The sequence below is a fragment of the Chenopodium album genome, chromosome 8 (genome assembly GCF_948465745.1).
Source record: "Chenopodium album chromosome 8, dcCheAlbu1.1, whole genome shotgun sequence".
NCBI lineage: Eukaryota > Viridiplantae > Streptophyta > Magnoliopsida > Caryophyllales > Amaranthaceae > Chenopodium > Chenopodium album.
This window is the reverse complement of record NC_137841.1, coordinates 24,010,675-24,023,526: the sequence shown is the minus strand read 5'-3', so window position 1 is coordinate 24,023,526 and position 12,852 is coordinate 24,010,675. Positions and strand designations below refer to the sequence as shown.

The 12,852-nt window shown below is 37.3% G+C and overlaps 1 non-coding gene across 1 annotated transcript; it reads right to left on the bottom strand.

Annotated features, from left to right (window-relative positions):
* Positions 1–384: 384 nt before the first annotated feature.
* Positions 385–491, bottom strand: LOC145557071 (small nucleolar RNA R71). The gene has a single exon (XR_014092147.1). It is a non-coding gene; the product is annotated as a small nucleolar RNA R71 (small nucleolar RNA).
* Between the last annotated feature and the right edge of the window lie 12,361 nt (positions 492–12,852).

Genomic DNA, 12,852 nt, shown 5'->3' with positions numbered 1-12,852 from the left:
GAGATGACGGCTCCAAAGAAGCTTAGTGATTATTCACAACCAAAGCTTACGGATTTTCCACATCTCACCCCTACTCCGGCTCTTGATGGGGTGCAATTTGAAATTAAACCTCAATTTATAACGATGATAGAGAGGAAGCAATTTAGTGGAGCCAAGGGTGAAGACCCGAATCTTCACATTGCCGACTACTTTCAATATTGTAACACCATCAGGCAAGCCGAGGTCACTCAAGACCAAATCAGGGAGATTCTCTTTCCCTTCTCTTTAACTGGAAAAGCTAAATTGTGGTTTAATGGCTTAAATAGAACTACACTTGGTATAACTGACTGGGAAACTCTTGTTTTGAATTTCTATAACAAGTATTACCCTGCAAAGAGAACAGCCGTACTACGGAGTGCGATCCAGAATTTTGCCCAAGAAGCCGATGAATCTTTATATGAGGCTTGGGAGAGGGTCAAGGATTTACAAAGAGATTTCCCCCACCATAATTTAGCGCAATGGCAGTTAATTCAAGCCTTTTATAATGGCCTTGGGAATTCTTCTCGAATAATTTTAGACTCTGTAGCTAGTGGGAGATTTATGAATCTTGATGTTGAAGATGCAGGTCAGGTTATTGAAGACATGGCGATACACAATTCCCAATATGGGAACCCTAGAGGATTTGCTAACAAGGGGAAGCATAGTGTCGACTCTGTATCCTTTTTGCAAGCTCAACTAACCTCTATTTGCCAAAAATTAGATAATCTGAGCACTGCTAATGTAGCCAATGTTTCTGCGATTAATAATAATTCTAATGAGGCTTTCTGTGAAAATTGTGGTATTGTAGGTCATTGGGAGCAAGATTGCAGGAGTTCCGTGGAGCAAGTTAATGCCTTCCAAGCTTATAGGCAGAATAACCCATACTCCAACACTTACAATCCTGGGTATCGGAATCATCCGTACCTTTCTTACCGGAGCACTAATGTTCAAAATCCACCACCACAAGAACCACAGGCACCACAGCAACAACAGCAGAAATATTACCATCCCAATGCTAGCCAGAAGAACCAACCACAACAACCCTCCTCATCTTCTGACCTTTCTCTGGTGGAAATTAGAGCAATGTTGGTTAATATGAAAAAGCACATGGAGAGCAGAGATGCGACAATTGATCAAATTCTAGCGCATAATAAAATTGTAGATAATCAAATTGCGCAACTCTCCGCTACCCTACAAGCCCGCCAACAGGGAGCTCTGCCGGCACAGCCAACGCGGCCTACGGATCAAGCACTTGCAATTACTCTAAGGAGTGGTTCAGACTATGAAGGACCCTCTATGCCCAGAGTTGATGAACCTGTTTTATTAAATAATGCTAATCTTAATTCCGTTAAACCAAACAATGTAGTTGATAGCCCTGCAGGGCTAAAGGATAATACTAACATATCTAATTCTACATTGCAGGGTACAACTCCAGAGAAGGTGACTACTCCAGACAAGAGTAATAATGCTCCAAAGCCAATTATCAAACTTCCATTCCCCAATCGTCAATTGAAGACAAACTTGGATAAGCAGTTTGGTAAGTTCCTGGAGGTAGTAAAAGATTTGAAGGTAACAGTTCCCTTTACTGAATTAATCACACAAATCCCCTCGTATGAAAAATTTATGAAAGAAATATTGACGAGAAAAAGGTCTATTAGTGAGGTAGAGACAGTAGCTTTCACTGCAGAGTGTAGTGTCGTACTTCAAAATAAGTCTCCACCTAAATAAAAAGATCCGGGTAGTTTTTCTATCCCTTGTCATATTGGCAATCTCTTGATTGATAATGCATTATGTGATTTGGGTGCTAGTGTTAGCGTCATGCCATTATCTGTGTGTTCTAAGTTGAATATGGGTAAATTAAAAGCTACCAACATAACTCTACAAATGGCCGACCGTTCTTTCAAATACCCCTTAGGTATTTTAGAGGATGTCCCCGTTAGAATAGGTAAATTTTATATACCTGTAGATTTTGTTGTTCTTGATATGGCTGAGGATATGCAAACCCCAATTATTTTGGGTAGACCATTCCTTAACACTGCAGGAGCAGTCATAGATGTAAGAAGTGGTAAGTTAACATTATCAGTAGGGGATGATAAAGTTGTTTTTAATCTGAATAATGCCCCTAAAAGCTCCATGACTGAGGAGAAATTTTTCAGTGTTAATGTGGTTGTAAATTATTCTAACAAGCCCCAAGCTCTTGAAAAAGATCCCTTGGAGGCGGTATCTTGTGTTGCATCCTTTTCAGATGAGATAGTCAAATGGCAGAAGGAAGTCGATGCAATAGAAAGAGCACTCTACAATGTTGGTCTTGGTTTCGAGGATGAACAAGTGGAACCGATCGAGCAAGTTGTGCGAATCGAGCCTGCGGTAAGTGTTCCGCAAGATCGGGTTGCAAGCGTTGAACGCAATGACAATTTGAAGCAACCTTCGATCGAAGAAGGATTTTTAGTGCGTAGCATTGAAGATCCCCCAGTCCAAGTCAAGGAGGATCCACCAGATAAGGTGATTTGGCGTCCCACAGGGTATGTCAGGAAGCCGCATCGCAGCCTGAACACCGCTAGACCGGGTGAGAATGTAATACCCCGTATTTTATTTAATGTCTATACATTTTATACGTATTTTATTTAGTATATATATTTTATAAGGGTATTTAAATAACTCTAGCATTTTAATTATGATGTTTTAATTAATTATCCCATGTAAATTTGGAATATTTTACAAAAGGAAAAGTCGTTTAATTAATTAATTAATAGAAGTTGGGGTTTTATTTTAGGAAATTATGATTTTTTTTAACAAGTTTTAGTAGGGAAGTGATTAGGAAAAACTAAAGGAGGAAAGTTAGGGTAAAAGGGGAGATAGAGAAGGGGTATAAATATCCTTCTTATGAGGCAAATCAACTTTGCCCAGAGTGGAGAAAACCCAAGGTAAACTTCTCTCTCTCTCCTCCTTATTTTTCTTTCTTTTTCTTTTCCCCTTCCCCTTATTTTTTTTCGGCTGCCCCTTTTCCCCCACCGCTGCCAGCCACCGGCAGCTGGTGGCCGCCACTGCTAGCAGCGCAAGCCGCCGGCAGCAGGTGGCCACCGCCGCTGCCAGCAGCCGGCAGCCGGTGGCTGCCGTTTTCCTTCCCCCCTTTTTCGAGTATAAAAAAAAAAACTTAGATTTCTTATTTTAATTTAATCTATGGTTAGATCTAATTGTAATTTATGAGTTTTGGGATTTAATTTTGATGTTTGGTTATTGTAATTGTGTGAATTAATTTTCAGATTTGGTTTTTAATTAAAAAGCCCCAATTTTTTAAACCCTAGGTTCTTGTTTCATGATTTATTGAAAGATTATGATGTATTATAAGGTAGGCCTTTGTTTTAAGTGTTTTAAAACCAAATTACAGCAAGTTTTGAGGATAATAAAGTGTTGGAATTTTTGTAGAACACTTGACATTAGGTTTCTTGAAGAAATTTTAATTACCCATTAATTGAGACTTAATTTATGGTGTTTTAAATATAATTTCAGCTTATTCTAATTAATTTATGAAGGGTTTTAAAATAGTATATATTGCTGGAAATTTGTTTAGAGTGGATATTAATACTCTATTATGGATTTAATGTGTAGGAGACTTTGAAGTAAGCGATTTCTTCTAGTCGTGGCAGTTTTAATAACGTACTCAAGGTACGTACGCGTACTTAGCATAATTTGGTGATGTAGAATCATGCTAGGTTTGGTTGTAATTGATTATAAGTAGAATCATGCTAAGGTTTATGTATGGAATTGTGAGTTTATGGTGTTTGTGATTGAATGGTGAAGCATGAATCATTTGTGATGGTTTATGGATTGGAAAATTGTACTTTTGGCATGTTGTGTTTGAACCACATTTTTATTTATGACATGTTAGAGGGCATGATTAATTAAACTACATGTTTAATTATGTTTGGAATATTGGAAAGAAATTTTATTATGGTTCAAATAATTTTTATTGATGCTTTAAGCATGAGGAAGGGCTATATAAGTGTCTAGGTGCACAAGGAATAAATTGTATGTTGGTGCCTTTGTGCACTTAAGGTGTTTTTAACACCGAGGGATAGGATTTTTGGCGCATTATGCGTTTAAGGTGTCTTTGACACTGAGGTAGAATTAAAAAGGGTTCAACATTAAATAATATGTGGTCACTAATTATTCAAGAATTAAATTGGTATGTTTGTGTGATTGAATAATTATTGTTGATTGATTTATTATACTTTAAGAGTCATCACCAAGTCTAATAATATGTAAATAACGTAAAGTGAAAGAGATTACGCACCAAAACTCTTAGAACGTATATACCTTGAGTATGAACAATGGGGGGGGGGTTATGGGGTTTTATATTTAACCATAACTTCCAATGGAGTACAGGACGCTGTATATTCCTTTTTATTATTTATTATGCGCAGGAATTCCGCCACCTTTGTGTGGTTTGTCGCTGGCACGGTTAGCTCCCGTGCCAGTTAACCTCAAATTTTTTTGGGGGAGGTTAATAGGTGGAAATCCGTTCGATGCATAATCAATGCAAAATGAATTAATTAGGATCTAGTCATTGTATTGTGTTGATTGGTATTTGTGAACAGGTGCAATGAGGTAAGTGTGTGTTGATAGGTGAAAGCATGTTCGTGTGGCTACTTTACACTTATGTACTCAGCTTTGCTAATTGTGTGTGTGTTTGTGTTTTTGGCCATGTCTTTACCTTGGCCATATGATGACCCATTTTTTAATGGAGAGTAGTGGAACCAAGTAGAGATAAACTTTTCAGGTATTGAAGCATGATCATGATGGGGCATGAGTGAAGAGTGATTCCTATTAGTTTTCATTAGAGTACCATGTGTTTTATGCTTTATTTATTTATGATATATTATGTGTGGACTAACATAAAGGTTTGATTTGGGAACGGTTTTTGAATAAGGGCCTTTAATGGTTCCAAGTTGTAATCTGAATTTAATTGACTTGTTCGTTTGGTTTTAAAATTTATTTTTGTTTGGTTGACTTTGGGTTGACTTGTTTAATCGGTTTTAAATTTTGAGTCTTCCGCTGTGTATCTTTGATAATTGCCTTAGCCGTTTTCACGGTGGCGGTAATGTCTTAGTTATTCCTAAATCGTATTTTTAAAAGAGTAGAATGAGTATTTAAAGGAAGGAATTTCTAGGGTGTTACAAAGTGGTATCTGGGAGCTTAGGTTGAGATTTTAAATTACCACTAACCCGAAAACATTTTTCTTACTTGATTTAAACTTGGCCAAGTGTTAATTTAATTATTTAACGATGATTGTTCTAATTTTATTTTTTTATATACATACATATATATATTTATTTTTTTTTTTTTTTTATATATAAGGGCCGATTTTTTTTATTTATTTATTCGTTTATTTATTATTCATGGTCCGAATTTTTTTTTTATGAAACACACGATTTTTTTGTGTCAAAAAAAAAAAAAAATTTTTTACGGCCGAAATTTTGATTTTTTTTTTTTTTTTTGGGGTAAATCTGTATACTTTATTTATTTTTTATTATGTATTGCAGGAAGCAAGGATTAAGGTAAGTATTATGTGTTAAAAGCTTTTATTAACATGTTGGTGGGCTTGGGTAGGAGAAAGAAAGGACATATAGGCTAATATTTAAATTTCTCTCTATGTGCATAATTTTATTTTGAGTATCAAGCATGTGATTTGACTAGATATTTGTTGATGAAGGCATGCAAAATATGTATTATTCTTTGTGAACCCTAAAGATTGTATGATTGAACACTGAACTTTGTATTATTTATTTTATTCTATTTTATTTCTTTAGGGAAGGGAAATCTTTTCTAAGCCTTTTTCTCTACAGGATGCCAATCTTTCCTAGCAAATTTACCCAAATGGGATCTCTTGTAAAGAAAAATAATGAACACCCCTATGACTTTGTAGAAAAGATCAGATACTTTTGTTCCTACATGAGAAATGTCCTACGGGAAAAAGTTTATGACACCCCTGATCGTATTTCGGCAATGATTGTCCATTGTCTTCCAGAGGAGCCCCCTTACTTTGCTGTCAAACAAAGATTTTCTGATTTTTATCTTCCAGGAGACGTCCCAAATTACCATAAATACAGAGACTATTATGGCCAGTGGTATCCAGACTATATTTTCTTAACTAAATATCTCGTAAGGGTGGAGAAAGCTTATTGTCAGCGCTTAAACCTTCCCTACCCTAACTACTACTATGATAACCCAGTAGGGAACAATCCTCCTCCTAATCAACAACCAGAAAATTCTGCTTCTTCTTCTTCTTCTTCTTCTTCGTCAGGGGTTAATCAAGCAGAGAATGGAGAACAACAAGAGGGTAATAGTTCACTTATGGACATTTCTGATCCAAATCCACCTCCAACTCCAATAATTATAGATATTTCATCGGATGAGGAGGAAGAAGGGGAGTTTGTACAAGTAGAACCTGAACCTGAGTCACCTGAACCAATGGAAGAGTCAAATGATTCTAATTTCGATCCTTCAAGCTACAAGTAATCCACCGACAAAAGGGACAACGTTCGAAAGGATTAGATCCTATGACTTTCCTCGCCACGAATTCATATTCTTTATTTTAAAATTTATTTGTTATTTCAGTTTTAGCTAATAAGTGGCATGACCACATCAGTTCTTGGAACACACTTTTTATTTTAATATCTTCAGTCTATTTTAATTAATAAAACCTTATTTATTTCTTTGATAAATTTTTATTAATAAATTCTTTTGTTTCACAAATCTTCCATTTCACACCATTATTCCAGTAATCACCATTCCAAGCAACTTATCTCCAACAAACAATTATAAGCTGCGAACGTCTATGGGAATTTTTTTTTTTTTGATGCTTTATTAAATGCATGGTTGGTTAGCAATCAATACTAATTGATAAAGCTACATTAAGGGAATTTTTAGCAACTGCTATCCCAAATTGTTAGCTTCAAATTCTACTGTAAATGTTTAAAAGTCGTTAGGTAATAGACGAGTGTACGTCTTGAGAGCTAAACTTAGCCATTTCTAATAGTTATCCTTGTCCTATATTCAGGAGAAACAAAATGGCAAGGGGAAGAAGTTCAGGTAGTGGTGGAAACGATTTGAATGAAGTAGTGAGGCAGTTGGCAGCAGTTGCCCAACAATTGGCAAGGAATTCAACTGGTAATGGGGATTCTCAAGGGGAGCTCTTTAAAAAGGTAGCGCAAAGCAAGCCACCAACCTATCAGGGCGAGCCTGACCCAGTTGTGTTGGAAAACTGGTTAAGGGAATTTGAGAAACTGTTTGGAGCTGTGGGATGCCCTGAAAACTCAAAAGTGAGTTGTGCTACCTACTACCTGAGGGGTGAAGCTGACCTTTGGTGGCAACAAAACGAGGCTACCATTAGAGCATTACCTGGGTTCAACTAAACCAAATTCCAAGAAAAAGTGAGAGACAAGTTTTATCCTAGCTTTTTGCAGAAGCAGAAGGCTGAGGAATTTTCAAACCTTAGGATGGACAAGATGACAGTTACGGAATACTACACCAAGTTTATTGAGTTATCCTGTTTTGCTGAAGGATCTGTCTCTACGGAGAAAGCAAAAGCTAGGAAGTTTGAGAGTGGGTTAACTACTGATTTGCAGTTAAAGCTGTGCGGGCAGGTATTTGAGACCTTGGATGAAGTATATGGAAGGGCCGCACACCTTTATGCTCTGGAAGAAAAGAAGAAGAAAGAGTTAGCTGAAATAGAAGGAAGAGAGAAGAGGAAGGAAGTGGGACAAGTTTCTGGAAACCAACAGGGAAACCAGAATGGTTTTAAGAAACAGAAGTATCACCATAACAATAACTTCCATAACAATAACAACTTCCATGGTAATAACCGTCAAGGGAACCGTAACAACAATGGAGGGGCTAGAAACAATAACCAGGGAAACAACAAGAATGGAAGAGTTTATTTTTGCAAAAGGTGCAAGAATAACCACCCTGGAAAGGATTGTGAGGGCAATGCGGTCACTTGTCGTTTCTGTAATAATCTTGGGCATAGATAATATGAGTGTTTCTCCAAGAATAGCAATGGGAACAGACAAAACAGTAATAATTCAGGGGGAAACCAGAGGAATTTCCAACAGAACAACAACAACTTTGCTGGAAACAAGGGAGTACAACAAAATGGGGCAAGGAACAGTAACACTACCAGTGGGAATAACCAGCAGAAGAATGGAACTGTAGGGAAACTGAATGTTCTGAGTAAGCATGAGGCGGATGCCATGAAAGATTTTATCATTGGTACTTTTTCTATTAATTTTATTCCTGTTAAAGTATTGTTTGATTCTGGTGCAACTTTTTCTTTTATTTCTAAGGCTGTTGTTGCAAAACTTAAGGACTGTTTAAAGACAGTAGAGGTAGTAGATTTACCAATAACCATTCCAAAAGGTGGGGTAGTAAATTGTACCAAAACTTTTAGAAATGTGCCTTTAGAAATAGAGGGAAAGATGTTCCCGTCTGAACTCATTGAGTTCGGGCTGAGCGACTTTGACCTTATTTTGGGGATGGACTGACTGAGTAAGTATAATGCTGAGATTAGTTGTAGATCACAGAAAGTGAAGATGGTCACAAGTGGAAATGAATCAGTAACTTACTGGATGAATGGTAAAACTAAGTGCCCAAGGGTAATATTAGTGCTGAAATTAGCAAAGTACATGAAGAAGGGACATCCAGTATATTTCTGCAGCGTTAGGGATATGAACCATAAACAAGTAACAAATCCAGAAAATATAGAAGTGGTCAACGAATTTCTGGATGTGTTTCCGGAAGAGATCCCTGGAATTCCACCTAAGAGGGCAATCGACTTTACCATAGATTTAGTTCCCGGAACAGCCCCAATATCCAAGGCACCATATCGAATGGAACCTGCAGAAATGAGTGAATTAAAGGAGCAGTTACAAGATCTGTTGGACAAAGGGTACATTAGACCAAGTGCTTCTCCTTGGGGAGCACCTGTTCTGTTTGTGAAAAAAAAGGATGGGAGTATGAGGTTGTGCATTGACTACAGGGAACTAAATAAAGTAACCATAAAGAATAAGTATCCCTTGCCAAGAATAGATGATCTGTTTGACCAGCTGAAGGGTGCCACTGTGTTTTCAAAGATCGACTTGAGATCTGGGTATCACCAATTAAGGATTGCCGACGAAGACATTCCAAAAACTGCATTTAGGACAAGATATGGACATTACAAATTTACAGTTATGCCTTTTGGATTGACCAATGCCCCAGCAATCTTTATGGATTTGATGAATAGAGTGTTTCATCAATTTATGGATAAGTTTGTAGTTGTGTTCATAGATGACATACTAGTGTACTCGAAGAGTAAGGAGGAGCACGCAGAACACCTAAGGGCAATTATGCAAACACTAAGAGAAAACCACCTCTACGCAAAATTCTCTAAGTGTGAATTTTGGTTGGAAAAGGTAGCCTTCTTGGGACATTACGTGTCCAAAGACGGAGTGGAGGTAGATCTAACCAAAATAGAAGCAGTTAAGGGTTGGCCGACACCCAAGACAGTATCTGACGTGAGAAGTTTCTTAGTTTTAGCAGGGTATTATAGACGTTTTGTTAAAGATTTTTCCAAAATTACTAAACCCATGACCACCTTGATGAAGAAGGACAAAAATTTTGAGTGGGACGATAAATGTGAAGAAGCGTTCCAAATCTTGAAACAGAAACTAATCACAGCACCAGTACTTACACTCCCGGATGATAGTGGACTATATGATGTGTACAGTGACGCATCAAAGAATGGCTTAGGATACGTGCTTATGCAAAATGGGAAGGTGATTTCATATGCATCGAGACAGTTAAAGAAGCATGAAGTAAACTATCCCACCCATGATATGGAATTAGCTGCAATCATTTTTGCGCTAAAAATTTGGCGCCATTATTTGTATGGGGTGAAATGTAGAATTTACACGGACCACAAAAGCTTAAAATACATTTTCACCCAAAAGGACTTAAACTCCCATCAACGAAGATGGTTAGAGTATACAACAGATTATGATTTAGACATACAATACCACGAAGGGAAAGCGAATGTGGTTGCGGACGCTCTAAGTCGTAAGACTAGTCATGGAATCAACTCGTTGGTAGTGGCTAATGAACTTTGCAGAGAAATGATGAAATTAAATCTGGAGGTCGTAGAATGGGGATTACTAGCGGGTATTCTTGCAAATCTAAGCATCCAACCAACTATCTTTGACGAGATCCGAGTCAATCAAGAGGGGGATGTAAAGTTGGATAGGATTCGCAAGAAAATTAAGCAGGGAAAGACTACAGATTTCAAGATCCACGAAGATGGGATTTTGAGGTACAAAAATATATGGTGCGTACCACAGAAATGTGAGGAGGTGAAGAGGAAGTTGATGGAAGAAGGCCACAATACACCTTACTCTATACACCCGGGAGGAGACAAACTATATAAGGATTTGAAGAAGATGTTTTGGTGGCCAAGAATGAAAAATGAGGTTGCTAAGTTTGTGGCGAAGTGTTTAACATGTCAAAAGGTGAAGATAGAGCACAGAAGGCCTCAGGGAACGGTGCAGTCACTAGAAATTCCAGGATGGAAGTGGGATTGCATTTCAATGGATTTCGTGACTTTCTTACCTAAGTCAAGGAGTGGAAATGATACCATTTGGGTAGTGGTGGACAGACTTACGAAATCAGCAGTGTTTATACCAATGAAAGAAACTTGGAAGATGGAGCAACTTGCGAAAGCTTACATCAAACATGTGGTGAGGTTACATGGAGTTCCAAAAGATATTGTATCTGACAAGGATTCCAGATTTCTCTCAAAATTCTGGAAAAGTGTACAAGAAAATTTTGGTACAATACTTAAGATGAGTACAGCGTTTCACCCTGCCACAGATGGGCAAACTGAAAGAACTATTCAAACCTTGGAGGACATGTTGAGAGCTTATGTAATAGACTTCCAGGGAGGTTGGGAAGACAGTTTGGATTTAATTGAATTTTCCTATAATAATAGCTACCACGCAAGCATAGGAATGGCACCATTTGAGGCTTTGTATGGGAGAAAATGTAGAAGTCCAATTTGTTGGAATGACATTAGTGAGACCATGATCCTAGGCCTCAAATGATTGAAGACACAGTTAAACAAGTAAGGGAAATTCAAGCTAAAATTCAAGCAGCTCAAGATCACCAAAAGAGCTATGCAGACTCGAAGCGAAGGGAAGAAGAGTTCGAAATTGGTGATAAGGTGTTGTTAAAGGTGTCACCAATGAAGGGGGTGATGAGATTTGGAAAGAAAGGAAAGCTCAGTCCAAAATACATTGGTCCATATGAAATACTACAAAGAATAGGCAAGGTAGCTTATAGGTTAGCATTACCTATGGAGCTTAGTCAAGTTCATGATGTATTTCATGTGTCCCAACTAAGAAGGTACATCCCTGATAAATCCCATGTGCTACAACATGAAACAATTGAGTTAGATCAAAACTTAACTTATGAAGAGAGACCTGTCAAGATTCTCGACAGTAAAGTGCGTAGTACACGCAATAAGAATGTGAACATTGTAAAGGTACTTTGGTCTAACCAAGAATATGAGGAAGACACTTGGGAGGCAGAAGATGAAATGAAAAAGAAATACCCAGAACTGTTTCAGGTATGTTGTGTTACGGGGGCGTAACTCGTTTTCTTTAAGGGGGGAGGAATGCGATAGAATTTCGCGCTTTTTCCCTATGTTTTACATACTTCTGGTGCTTTTTACACAAATTCTATCAAGTGTTTTAGGTATTAGTGCTCTCAAAGAGACACAAAGGAGTGATAAATGACAAAAAGTACAGCAATAATATACACAAAAAGGAAAAGTTTTGAGTTTCGTTTCCCCAAGTTTCGGGACAAAACTTGTTTTAAGGGGGGTAGACTGTAATACCCCGTATTTTTATACGTATTTTATTTAATGTATATACATTTTATACGTATTTTTATTTAGTATATATATTTTATAAGGGTATCTAAATAACTCTAGCATTTTAATTATGATGTTTTAATTAATTACCCCATGTAAATTTGGAATATTTTACAAAAGGAAAAGTCGTTTAATTAATTAATTAATAGAAGTTGGGGTTTTATTTTAGGAAATTATGATTTTTTAACAAGTTTTAGTAGGGAAGGGATTAGGAAAAACTAAAGGAGGAAAGTTAGGGTAAAAGGGGAGATAGAGAAGGGGTATAAATATCCCTCTTATGAGGCAAATCAACTTTGCCCAGAGTGGAGAAAACCCAAGGTAAACTTCTCTCTCTCCTCCTTATTTTTCTTTCTTTTTCTTTTCCCCTTCCCCTTATTTTTTTCCGGCTGCCCCTTTTCCCCCACCGCTGCCAGCCACCGGCAGTTGGTGGCCGCCACCGCTAGCAGTGCAAGCCGCCGGCAGCAGGTGGCCACCGCCGCTGCCAGCAGCCGGTGGCTGCCGTTTTCCTTCCCCCCTTTTACCCCTTTTTCGAGTATAAAATAAAAACTTAGCTTTCTTATTTTAATTTAATCTATGCTTAGATCTAATTGTAATTTATGAGTTTTGGGATTTAATTTTGATGTTTGGTTATTGTAATTGTGTGAATTAATTTTCAGATTTGGTTTTTAATTAAAAAGCCCCAATTTTTTAAACCCTAGGTTCTTGTTTCATGATTTATTGAAAGATTATGATGTATTATAAGGTAGGCCTTTGTTTTAAGTGTTTTAAAACCAAATTACAGCAAGTTTTAAGTATAATAAAGTGCTGGAATTTTTGTAGAACACTTGATATTAGGTTTCTTGAAGAAATTTTAATTACCCATTAATTGGGAC